General features: G+C 43.9%; 1 non-coding gene across 1 annotated transcript; it reads left to right on the top strand.

Annotated features, from left to right (window-relative positions):
• Nucleotides 1-6,603: 6,603 nt before the first annotated feature.
• TRNAR-UCU (transfer RNA arginine (anticodon UCU)) lies at nucleotides 6,604-6,676 on the top strand. Its single transcript has one exon. It is a non-coding gene; the product is annotated as a tRNA-Arg (tRNA).
• Nucleotides 6,677-11,974: the final 5,298 nt, after the last annotated feature.

Below are 11,974 nucleotides of genomic sequence, written 5' to 3'. Positions count from 1 at the left end.
TGCGATTTTTAAACATATTACAAATGCACTACAATGACTTTGCTTGACGGATTCAAGATAACAGTTTTGTCTCCTCTTAGCAACTCTGTAGCTGCATACGTGAACATCATAATAAGCAACCTTGCTCTTCAAGTTGACGTAGCAGGTAACACTCGGTCTAACGACTGGCTGCGCTGTTCCGATCACACAGCTGTGAGTACCTTTTGTCTCCTTGTAATTTCCTCAAACTCTGGAGACATCATTCTGACTTACTCGAAAGGAGCGGCCACAGCAACTTGTCGCGTCCACCTTGCTGCAGTATAAACCATTCCAGTGAGGTGAGTAGCAGAAATGGTTACTCGTACCATGTTTATCTACGTTTGAAAGCACGTGCTGTCAATACACCACCTACCTTAAAATGATTTTCTAAAACTGATTGGTACTACAAATACCTCCTACCGGACAAACATCGAACTTCATCAGTGATCGAGGTAATAGTAATAATATTAATTTCCTGTGGCTATTTCTAACCGAGTGCAGCGAGTGTAAGGCAGATTCTCCGACGAGGGTGGGCGGTATCTGCCATGTGTAGATAACTGCGTGTTATTGTGGCGGCTGATAGTGTTATGTGTGGTGTGTGTGGTGTGTGTGTTGCAGGGATTTGTTAATCTATATCATCATCATCATCATCATCATCATCATCATCATCATCATCATCTGTTTACCCTCCAGGTTCGGACCCTTGACACAACCCCGAGTACCCTTGGTCGTATGCTTACCACAGTTTTGACACCACTGTGGTAGCGTGTTTCACCCCTAGCACTGGAGGCGGAAGGCTCTTATTGTCCGTTATTTCTTAAAATTGGGGAAAAAATTGCCTGCACGGAATACTTTGATATATTGTTCATTTATATATTCTTACTTTATTTCATCATCATCATCATCTGTTTACCCTCCAGGTTCGGTTTTTCCCTCGGACTTAGCGAGGGATCCCACCTCTACCGCCTCAAGGGCAGTGTCCTGGAGCTTCAGACTCTTGGTCGGGGGATACAACTGGGGAGTATGACCAGTACCTTGCCCAGGCGGCCTCACCTGCTAAGCTGAACAGGGGCCTTGTGGAGGGATGGGAAGATTGGAAGGGATAGGCAAGGAAGAGGGAAGGAAGCGGCCGTGGCCTTAAGTTAGGAACCATCCCGGCATTCGAATGGAGGAGAAGTGGGAAACCACGGAAAACCACTTCCAGGATGGCTGAGGTGGGAATCGAACCCACCTCTACTCAGTTGACCTCCCGAGGCTGAGTGGACCCCGTTCCAGCCCTCGTACCACTTTTCAAATTTCGTGGTAGAGCCGGGAATCGAACCCGTGCCTCCGGGGGTGGCAGCTAATCACGCTAACCACTACACCACAGAGGTGGACTGTTAATCTATATATAAATATAAAATAACATGTCCTGACTGACTGACTGACTGACTGACTGACTGACTGACTGACTGATTCATCATGGCCGAGCCAAAACTACTGGACATAAAGAATTTAAATTTTGAGGATACACTTATGTAATAATGTAGGTGCTCACTGAGGGAGGATATTTGGATATTGCGTCACTAATGGGGTGAAAAGGGGGATAATTTAAAAAAGGGTGTATCTATATCTCAAAACTTAACAGTTTAAAGACGTGAAAATTGGTATTTGGAATCTTCTTTTCAAAAGAATGAGACACGTTGTGCCGTATCAGAGCCATGAATTACTGATCCAGGCACATACAAAGCAAGGTTGTCATATTTTGCGTCGATTATTTAAACATGTTAACATTTAATTTATTCTAAAGTCAAAATATGAATATAAAAACTTGATAATGAACCACAGCACAAACCAATATCGCAGAATAATTTGTTTCGTGCTTAACCCGTGCGGTGGTCGCAGATGTTGAAAGAAAGAAAGAAAGAAAGAAAGAAAGAAAGAAAGAAAGAAAGAAAGAAAGAAAAAGAAAGAAAGAAAGAAACAGGAAGAAGGCATTGGCAAATAAACTCGACAAAGACTAAACTTAAATTGATACCAAAGTAGGCCCATTAAAATATTAATTTTATGCTGCTAATATCAGTGTCTCGCTTTCAGCAAAGAAATGAAAAGTGCAACAATTTTTTACAATTTGTTTTATGTCGCACCGACACAGATAGGTGTTATGGCGACTATGGGGTAGGAAAGGTCTAGGAGTGGGAAGGAAGTGCCCGTGGCCTTAATTAAGGTACTTTCCCAGCATTTGCCTCGTGTGAAAATGGGAAACCACGGTGAACCATCTTCAGAGCAGCCGACAGTGGAGCTTGAACCCATTATCTCCCCGATGCAAGCTCACAGCTACGCGCCCCTAACCGCCGCACGGCCAACTCGCCTGGCAAAGGAAAAGTAAAATTACGAACTAGGAACTGGGATAATAATAATAATAATAATAATAATAATAATAATAATAATAATTGTCCGCCTCTGTGGTGTAGTGGTTAGTGTGATTAGCTGCCACCCCCGGAGGCCCGGGTTCGATTCGCGGCTCTGCCACGAAATTTGAAATGTGGTACGAGGGCTGACACGGGGTCCACTCAGCCTCGGGAGGTTAACTGAGTAGAGGTGAGTTCGATTCCCACTTCAGCCATCCTGGAAGTGGTTTTCCGTGTTTTCCCCTCTTCTCCTCCAGGCAAATGCCGGGATGGTACCTAACTTAAGACCATGGGCACTTCCTTCCCTCTTCCTTGCCTATCCTTTCCAATCTTCCCATCCCCCACCAAGGCCCCTGTTCAGCATAGCAGGTGAGGCCACCTGGGCGAGGTACTGGTCATTCTCCCCGGTAGTATCCCCCGACCAAATGTCTCACGCTCCAGGACACTGCCCTTGAGGCGGTAGAGGTAGGATCCCTCTGAGTCAGAGGGAAAAACCAACCTTGGAGGGTAAGCAGATTAATAATAATAATAATAATAATAATAATAATAATAATAATAATAATAATAATAATAATCATAATAATAATAAATATCGGAGTATGCAATTCCGACAAAAAATAGCCAGCAAACTTAGCTACTTTTAAAACAAATGCAGTATTTACCTTACCTCTATTTGTCGTCCTCGTCATTGTCTGCTAGGTGAATTATAAATCTCTCTTGGTTGCTATCCGTGTCGTGTTTCATGTACTTCTCTTCTGTCTTAATGGTGCTTCGAACACAAGCAGACCACCTCTCAGGACCGATCGTTCCAGCTCCTTCACGAAGAAGTTGACACACACTAGCACTCAAAGTTGGCGTAACATTATTTTTCCTAACATACGTCTTCAGCTGAAACCAGATCATTTCTATGGGGTTTAAAATACAGTGATATGGAGGGAGTCGCAAAACTTCGTGTCCACGTGAGGCTGCGATCCCCTCTACAGCGTACCTTTTACTGACATTGGCTGATTTGATTTCCTACAACATAACTGCCTTGATGGGTACAGGTTTTGGCACGGGAATGTTATTGTTCTCCATAAACTTAATAATGTCCTTAATATTAGTGTTCATGGAAGGAAACCTAATCAGCTGCCGCGAATGATAGCTTGCGTTGTCCATCACGATTACACATTTTCGGTCACGTGGTAGGCTCTCTAGAAGATGAGACCTAAACCAGTTTTCGAAAACTTGAGCTGTCATTTCGTCATGGCTATCAGCTTTGCAGTTTCCAATGTTTTTAGCCGATAAATAAAGGCAATTCTCAACCCAGCCCTCACTGCCTCCAGCATGCAATACCATAATACGCTTGCCCCGCGATGTTGCTTTCAGTATGCAATTACAAGTTCCATCATCCCACCCTTTCTTCACAATGTCATGAGTATCGTACCAAGTTTCATCTAGATAGACAACTCTGCATCCCTCGGAACGCAACTTCCGGAGACGGTCTATGAATTTATATCGCCAAGCTACTATTCTAGCAGATTCCATTACAATCTGTTTTTTCTTCAGAATACGGAAACAAAACCGAAGTTTCTTCTACAGCTATCGTAGAGTAGTTTTTTTCATAAGGAAAGCCACACACATTTTTCAAATGTTTTAACATTTCCTGTACGGTTGGTAACTTACCTTTAGTAAAGAATGCATATTCCTCGCGTCTCACCAAGTCACAGCAAAAATCATCAATTTTATTAAAGATAACCCTATTATTACCACACTTTTTCGGAGTGTAGGTCCCCTCTTTACTATTTTACTTACAGTTTTCCTGTTAAGTTTCAACATTTTAGCTGTCTCAGAAATATAACCCTTGCGAACGTTGTTTTTCATAACGTATTCGTATGCGTTACATACCAGCCGTTGACTTTGCTTACTTAAAGTTTTAGTCGCCTTTCTTTTCTCGCGGAACGACTACTACCCGGCTGAATATCACTCGTGGGCATGGAACCACTGCTGTTCGGCTGAATATCACTTGCGGGCGCGGAACCACTGCTGCTCGGCTGAGTATCACACGCGGACACGGAACCAGTACTACTCGGTCGAATATCACTGTTACCGGTGCTCGGTTGATGATCGTTTGCCTGCACTGGCAGATTTAATTCAGGATTTTCTGATGCGATAATTTCCAGGTGTGATTCCCACGGCCCCCACATTACTGCGTGAAGCGAAGTGAAAAACAACACACTTCACAAATATGAATTAACGAAGCAACGAAATAATCCAAAACTTTCAAACAGCGAACAAAGCAAGTGTGAATTGTCTGAGCTGAAAAGAGAGACTGACGTCTATTTAACAAGAGGTGCATTGGCAACAGAGCTGTGAGGATTTCTGAAGGGGAATGCGAACTTCCGTTTTAAAGCCCACTGCCGTCATAAATCACCCCCGACTAGGCAAGTGAGTGGCCAGGGAGATCAAACGTTTGCCGAACTCTTTGAATGCGTAGCGAAGTCCTCCAACTCGAACGTCACAGGCCCCAGAAATTCAACAACCTTTTTTGGTTCAGACCATTTCTGACATAGTTTCTTGCTGACATGGTCCGAGACGGAACTGACAGGAAATTTCTTCGAAAAACAAAGTCTCCAATACCAAAAGGAACCAGTTTCCTCCCCTTGTTATACATCAAAGCCACCGTGATCTTCGCTTTAATCAGATGATCGGAAGCTATTTTTCTTTCATACTTAGGCGACGGGAAGGAGCGGAGAGATATTCGATATTTCACTGCAACATAAGCGGATCATTGGGGATTCCTTTAAAACGATTAGCAAAGAGGAGAGTAGCTCACCTTCTGCTGACATGGTAGGCATAATCGTGTAGCTGTGCGTAGAATTCTTTCTCTGGCCACAATGCGCTTGTTCATGGTACGGAAGGGCAGTGTTCTGGAGCTTCAGACTCTGGGTCGGGGGTACAACTGGAGAGGATAACCAGTACCTCGCTCAGGTAGCCTCACCTGCTATGCTGAACAGGGACAAAAGTGTAACCATGCACATCTAAGCGATTTTCCTGTCAACGACAGGTAACATAGTATACATATTAAGTATCTACAAGGGTTATACTCGTAAACAGAATGGAAGCTAGAAGCATTACGAATGGAATCAACCTACTTATGTTACACGAAAAAGCTCTTCATATATTTTATTTCTACTTGGCGTCGGCACTTTGTATGGATTAAAGTAATTTTAAGGTCGGATGCCTTTCATGACGTCTACCCTTCGTAGAGGGTTGTATTCACTATTGAGTGATTCTGTAGTGGTTTGTAGAGTAATGGGTGATATGTAGTGTGTTGAGATGAACACTAACACTCAGCCTCCGAGCCAGATAAATTAACCAGACTAAGTTAAAAAAATCCAACTCGGCCGGTAATCAAACACATGGCCCTCTGATTTGAACGCCACTAGGCTGACCATTAAGCCAAGTAGCCGGATTTTCTTTGTTTCTTTCTTTCTTCTTCATCCGTTTAACCTCCAGGGTCGGGTTTTCCCTAGGACTCAGCGAGGGATCCCACCTGAACGGCCTCAAGGGCAGTGTCCTGGAGTTTCAGACTTCGGGTCGAGGATACAATGGGGAGAATGAGCAGTAACTCGCCAAGGCGGCCTCACCTGCTATGCTGAACAGGGGCCTTGTTGGGTGATGGGAAGATCGGAAGGGATAGACAAATAAAAGGGAAGGAAACGACCGTGGCCTTAGAATAGTTACCATGCAGAGGCTGAGTAGACTCCGTCCCAGCCCTCCTACCACTGTACAATTTTCGTGGCAGAGCCGGTAATCGAATTTGGGCCTCCGAATGTGGCAGCTAATCACACTAACCACTACACTACAGAGGCGGAAAGGACAAGTGGCAGCCATACACTTGAGCCGAGCCTGATTTTCCCGGAGGCTTCTTGGTTCTATCATGCAGCCGATTTAACCGCTAGCACTGGAGGCGGGGGACTATTATTGTCCTTTAGTTCTTATACATGGAGAAAATGGCTGCCTACAAGGTACTGTACACTTTGATATACTGTTGATTTTAGATGCATCATGTTCATTATGTTAGATCATATCACTAAAGTCGGACGGCAAAATTATCATTTACGTAATTAATTAAGATAAATGCTGGAGCTACACCGCTCAGATACTACTCTGTGCTTTGAATTTCAACTTGAATCTACATCAAAACAGCCGAGCCCTCTTGGCGCAGTGGAAAGCGCGTTGGACTTCTAATTCAAAGGTCGTGGGTTCAATCCCCACAGGGGGCAAGCAATTTTTAGATACGAAGAAATGCACTACAATAAGCTTGCTTGACAAATTCAAGAGAACAGCTATATTCGTCTCCTGTCAGCAACTATGTAGCTGCATAAAAGTACATCCTTCCCCAGCAAGACCACGTAACAGGAAGAACTTGGCCGACCGAGAGAGCTAGCAGCGCGACTCAGAACACATTGCTTTGAGTTTGAATTCTAGGGATGGTCGTTTCGAAACCCTGAAGATGGGTTCAATGTTTTCCGAATTACATACCAGGCTGTAATTTAATTGAGGTCACGCTTACTTCTCTTTCAATCGTATCACTTTCTCATGTCTGCATCGCCGAAATCCTTCGTTGTGTTAGTGCGACGTTAAACTTTCTTTCTTTCTTTCTTAATCTGTTGCCGGGCTGAGTGGCTCAGACGGTTGATATCCTGGCCTTCTGACCCAAACTTGGAGGTACGATCCTGGCTCAGACCGGTGGTATTTAAAGGTGCTCAAAAACGTCAGCCTCGTGTCGGTAGATTTACTGGCTCGTTAAAGAACTCCTGCGGGACTAAATTCCGATACCTCGGCGTCTCCGAAAACCGTAAAAGTAGTGAGTGGGACATAAAGCAAACAGTACTATTATTTATTAAATTCTTAATCTGGTTACCCTGTCGGCCCCTCGGTGTAGGGGTAGCGTGCCTCACTCTTACCCGGAGGTCCCGGGTTCGACTCCCGGCCAGGTCAGGAATTTTTACCTGCATCTGAAGGATGGTTCGAAATCCACTTAGCCTACGTGATTACAATTGAGGGGCTATCTGACGGTGAGATGGCGGTCTCGGTCTCGAAAGCCAAGAATAACGGCCGAGACGATTCGTCGTGCTGACCACACGACACCTCGTAATCTTCAGGCCTTCCGCTGAGCATCGGTCACTTGGTAGGCATTGGCCGTTCGGGGCTGTTGCGCCACGGGTGTGGAGGGCTTGGGGGTTGGAATCTGTTTACCCTCCAGGGTTGGTTTTCCTCGGCCTCAGGGAGGGGTACCAGCTCTACCGCCTCAAGGGAAGTGTCGTGCAGCGTGATACTTGGGGTCGGTTGTTACAAATGGGGAGGAGGACCAGTAGCCCTCCCAGGCGGCCTCACCTGCTATGCTGAACAGGGGCCTTGTGGTGGGGATATTTGAAGGGGTAGACAAGGAAGAGGGAAGGAAGTGGCCGTGACTTTAAGTTGGGTGCCATCCCGGCATTTGCCTGGAGGAGAAGTGGGAAACCACGGAAAAGCAATTCGAGGATGGCTGAGGTGGGAATCGAACCCAACTCTACTCAGTTGGCTTCCCGAGGCTGAGTGGGCCCGTTCCTGCCCAGATACCATTCTTAAAATTTTGGGGCAGAGCCGGGAATCGGACCCGGCTCACCTGGGGTGGCAGCTAATCACGCTAACCCTGGATGGCCGTGCCATACGCTCTGAGAACCCCACAGCGCTCCGGTAGGAACGATTTCCTCTAGTTGGAATTGAGCCGCAAGCCGTGATTTCAATCATATAGACCCCTACAATATCGGCGTATCCAAGTGCAGCAACCTGGAGGGGGTGATATTTAAACGGGGGGATGAACAGAACAATTGTCACAGGTTGACAAACTTCTCCTTTCCAGGGCTGGAATCATCTGAATTTCAATCAATTAATCCACCACTGTGCAAAATTCCACAGATTGGACTCCACACATAATTAAGATTAAAATTGTTGAGTAACATGTCTCGATAATATTATTTACTTGTGCTGAATTGGGAGATGTGCGTATTTAGAGGAGCGGCTGTTGGCATCTGGCCAGCTGTTACAAAGGAAAAATGTTTGTTAGACGGCGGTTACCCTCGAAGGGTAACCTCTAGAGGCTGTAAATTTTGCGGTAAGAAAGGAAGGTCTCTCATTCAGGCTTAGTCGCTCGGTACCTCATTTAGTCTCAGTCGGCCGTGCACTCACACATTGTCTCATTCACCTGCTGCTTTGAAACGCCAAGTGTGGTGTGTCATAATTCAAACATATTAGCGGTGAAATAGATGTTTCTATCGTAACTGAACAGTCCCAGATACGACCAACATCAAGCAGACGACAACCATTATCCCAGAGTCGAGCAGAGGTCCTGCATCCTTGTGGCGTGTACCATTGTCATGGGCTAAGCACGCATGACATAGCGGTTATGTGATTCATCGCTGATGGCGAAGTTGCTGCCAAGTTAAGTCTTTCTGTTCTATGAGCATATGAGGTGATAGCTTGATGCACTGACTACGTTATACTTAAACAAGTGAATTAATCTTTAAATGTAAGCCTGAGCGGCATTTGTTTTGCTCATTTTAAGTAAGATTAAATACGTTCAGGGCTGTATGCATGTTAAGGCCCGAGCTAAGTGTTATATGTAATTTAGACGGGAATAAGGGATAGTATAGGTGAGATACAGGTGCGTGATATAGTTATTAGTATTTTATTCTTGTGTGTGTTTATTTTAGATAGAGTTGTTTGGGCAGATTCTTCATAGTACCTAAGGGGCTGTACGCCATCAGCGTCGCAATATTAAAACGAATTAGACTAGAGACAGCATATGTTAAGATGTTTCTGTGCATGACGCATTAATTTCAAATGCGAGGAGACGCAACGGAAGATCTTTCAACGTTGAGAGTAGAACAGGGTCATTGAGTACGGTGACAGGCAAACTCATGAATGTAGCGGTCGTAGAACCAAGGATCATTCATATGTGAGGCTAGAGAATTGCCTACAGATATTTACGGGGCTGAGATGACAAGAAACAGACGATGAAATTCATGGTGATATGTTTGGAGCTGTGATGTATATGAATTGGTAAGTCAGCCTGTTTTATGCGAGAATATGTAAGGCTGTGAGCTATATTTTGCCATTGAGAATTACGTGCCGTTATGAAGCACTAAGAATGTCGGCCAGGCCCCGACGTGATAATTGCTCTCCCCAGCTAGACAGGATCCCCTGAGTCAGCTGTGGGCTGAGGCCGGAGAGACGAGAGTGGAAGTATTCACAAATGATACCGTTACCTGCGTAAAATGCCGAACCACAAAGCCAAGTTATTTTGATGTTTGTTGCTAACCAGCTGATCTTCCATGTCGTGTTAATAATACTGATATGCTATGTCTATATGTGAGACATGCTATGTTCCGAGCCAGGATATGTTGGGATCGAGAGCCGACACTTCTATCAACTTCAGTGTATATTCAGTGTGTGTTTTATTTAGCAGGTGTGTTATATACATATTTACATTTTGCTGGTTGCTGTTGTGTCCATTGTACTTATTTCTGTGTTATGACTTAGCCCGATGGCTAATTTTGGGAAGAAAAGTTCTGGGTACGGACCCATATGATTAGAATCTGTGTTATTTTGGATGGGTCCTGAACAAGTGTTTTATATATTTGTGTCCGAGTGATCGCAATGTATATATGTAAATTAGGCCAATTACTAGTGTATCGGATATTACTATTGCATCTGATGAACTGCTATATATCAAGCCTTCGGGCAAAGAACTAGGGACTTAACGAGGCAAGCAACGTAATGTATAAAAATGTAATTCGGACATATTCCATGTAAACATGTTTTTTTTTCTATTTTCTTGAGTTCGTTAGCCGTTTTCTCATTTGTAAACGCTTTGTTAATTATATTCATTTATGTACATGTGCGTGTCGCCTTTCTTTGGCGAACTACTGGTCGGTTATCCATTTGTTTAATTTTTTATTTAGTATGATTTTAATTCATATTTTAGTTTGATAAATCTATTTAACCCGATTACCTGCGTTCTCATTCACTAGATGTATATGTACGTATTTCTTTTTCATATACCTGGGTGTATTATATTAGTTAGAGATTTAACTTGCCCACATCTGGATGCACCACGCGTTCTACCCTGAGCCTGGCCAAAATGATGACAGGATACGGTACAACACCAAGCATGTGCTGGGGTTGTTCGTTAAATAAGCCCACGGTCACTTGTTTCCCCCTCCTAGCCCTTTCGCATCTCGTCGGGTTCGATGTAAAGCATCTTCTAAAAATGGAGCGGGTGTCCAGTAAAGCGGATAACCTAATGTTATGTAGGCCTAATATGTTTAGGGGATAGTGAAGAATGTTCAGTTATAAAATTATTTAATGTTTATTTCTGTTAGGTAGTTATGATAACAATCACAAGAAATTATACTAGTAAACGAATTTGCTTATTGCAGTGCTTTCGATCGTTGGGGACCGGATCTGAATGATGTTAATCGAGGAAGAGTAGTTGCTATCGCCGAGATCGCACGAGAGTTGAGAGTCACCACGTGGTTACTTCCCAACTAAAGAAACCCACAGTATCACAAGGAACAGCCTTACATGTACATGGACAAGTTCGGGAAAAGGAGTACGAAAGTCTAAGGGGACTGTTAACGAGTCCAGTAGATGACAATATATCGCTGATCTTGCTAATACTTCACATACCCACATATCTTAGAATCATTTCACTGAGCGAGTTGACCGTGCGGTTAGCTTGCTGTGAGCTTGAATTGGGGAAATAGTGGGTTCGAACCCCAAAGTCGGCAGCCTTGAAGATGGTTTTCCATGGTTTGTCATTTTCAAACCAGGGATAAGACCTATCTACTGGTGTCGGTTCGGCGTATCAATCAATCAATCAATCAATCAATCAATCAATCAATCAATCAATCAATCAATACTGATCTGCATTCAGGGCAGTCGCCCAGCTGGCAGATTTCCTATCTGTTGTTTTCGTAGCCTTTTCTTAAATGATTTCAATGAGATTGGAAATTTATTGAACATCTCCCTTGGTAAGTTATACCAATGCCTAACTCTCCTTCCTATAAATCAATATTTGCCCCAATTTGTCCTCTTGAATTCCAACTTTATCTTCATATTGCGCTCTTTCCTACTTTTAAAGACGCCACTCAAACCTATTCGTCTACTAATGTCATTCCACGCCACCTCTCCGCTGACAGCTCGGAACATACCACTTAGTCGAGCAACTCGTCTTCTTTCTCCCAGTTCTTCCGAGCCCAAACTTGCAACATTTTTGTAACTCTTTTGTCGGAAATCACCCAGAACAAATCAGGCTGCTTTTCTTTGGATTTTTCCAGTTCTTGAATCATGTAATCCTGGTGAGGGTCCCATACACTGGAACCATACTCTAGTTGGGGTCTTACCAGAGACGTATATGTCCTCTCCTTTAAATCCTTACTACAACCCCTAAATACCCTCATAACCATGTGCAGAGATCTGTACCCTTTATTTACAATCCCATTTATGTGATTACCCCAATGAAGATCTTTCCTTAT

This window comes from Anabrus simplex, chromosome 1 (assembly GCF_040414725.1).
Source record: "Anabrus simplex isolate iqAnaSimp1 chromosome 1, ASM4041472v1, whole genome shotgun sequence".
Classification (NCBI taxonomy): Eukaryota; Metazoa; Arthropoda; class Insecta; order Orthoptera; family Tettigoniidae; genus Anabrus; species Anabrus simplex.
This window is presented reverse-complemented; position numbering and strand designations above follow the sequence as displayed.